This window comes from Ornithorhynchus anatinus, chromosome 1, assembly GCF_004115215.2.
Source record: "Ornithorhynchus anatinus isolate Pmale09 chromosome 1, mOrnAna1.pri.v4, whole genome shotgun sequence".
Classification (NCBI taxonomy): Eukaryota; Metazoa; Chordata; class Mammalia; order Monotremata; family Ornithorhynchidae; genus Ornithorhynchus; species Ornithorhynchus anatinus.
Genome location: NC_041728.1, coordinates 152,757,351 through 152,758,867, shown reverse-complemented (window position 1 = coordinate 152,758,867; position 1,517 = coordinate 152,757,351). Strand labels below are relative to the sequence as shown.

Genomic DNA, 1,517 nt, shown 5'->3' with positions numbered 1-1,517 from the left:
AATATTCTTCCTCTCTGTGGTTCAGAAAAGGCGGCTTTTTCCCCTTCATGTCACCTAGCTCGTATTCTTGGTGCCATTAACATGTTTTCATTATTCATTATTAATGAAATCGTGTTTTAATTGAGCTCAGTTTGATTAACATAATTAGTATCTCTGAGGTATTAAATGCTGAGGAAGATTGTTGGAGACGGCTTGTTTTCCAATGTGAAAAGTGACCATTAGGCTGAACGTCTTCATGTGAAATGTCTTAAAAAGACCGAGGCTGTGTTTCGAGAGCTAGAGAGTATAAAATGAAAATCCTTCTCATTTCTTTTGAGATTGATGGATCAATCAGTGGTATTTACTGAGATCCTAATGAATGAGAAACACTGTTAAGTGCTTAAGAGAATACAACAGAACCAAATCATTGCTCCTTGTCCTAAAGTGGCTCATAATCAAAAAGGAGAGACAGACTAAAATTATTGACAGTAAGGGTGGATAAAAGGATATAAGAGAAGTTATTTCAAGTATAACAGGATGAAGTAGCAGAACGAGTTAATTTCGGCTCTGTCGCTTGTCTGCTGTGTGACCTTGGTCAAGTCTTTTAACTTCTCCTCTGTCTCAGCTACCTCATCTGTAAATTGGGGTTTAAGAGTATGATCCCTTTGTGGGACAGTGTCCAACCTAATTATTTTGTATCGATTTATAAAAAAAAAAATATACAAGGGAAAGTCCAAATGCAAACATACATAAATTTAGAAGGAATGACAAGAGGAAAAAAAATATCTAAGTGCTAAAGGTGGCTGCCCATCTCAGGGGAGCACCTGGAGAGTTTCCAGGACTCTACCAGTCTCTACTATAGGAGGGAGAGTCAAGCAGAGGCCTACTCATTCCATTCCTAGCTTGGGCAGTGGCTAGCGAGTGGAAGGCAATCTGCTACAAGTCACTTGTGCTGGGCAGTAGCAGCATGGGAGAGACTTGAGGGTGGAGTCTGAAGTTTACTGTGTGATGGTAAACCACTTCCTTATTTTTACCAAGAAAACTCTATGGATACTCTACCGGAACAATCGCAGAAGGAGGCGGGGTGTTCGGGGAGAGATGTGTCCTTGGACTCACTATGAATCGGAGACGACTCGATGGCATAAGACAAGACATTAGGTGGCTGTGGGTAGAAACTTGGGTGTTGTGAATTACTTGAGAAAACCTCCGTGGAAGAAGGTGGGATTTTAGGAGGGCACTCTAGAAGGGAGAATTGTGGCCTGACAATCTCCAGTTATCTCATATGCTCGCATCCTAATGTGGACAGACACAGTTCTCTGTTTGCCACAAATGTTTGAAGTGATAAACATCTAGGAATTAGGACTACATGTCAGAATACAGGAGAGGCAGAGTACAGCATGCTGGAGTGTAGTCAGGGCTGAGATGGGGGTGCAATTTGCTTAAGAGGCATTTGGTTGGATTATATATATGTCTGAGCACCCTATCAAATCTTCCCATTAGAGAAGCAGCATGGCTTAGTGGAAAGAGCACGGGTTTGG

General features: G+C 41.7%; 1 non-coding gene across 1 annotated transcript; it reads left to right on the top strand.

The window, feature by feature from the left end:
* The first annotated feature begins 785 nt into the window (after positions 1 to 785).
* LOC114817033 lies at positions 786 to 923 on the top strand. The gene has a single exon (XR_003764871.1). It is a non-coding gene; the product is annotated as a small nucleolar RNA SNORA7 (small nucleolar RNA).
* Positions 924 to 1,517: the final 594 nt, after the last annotated feature.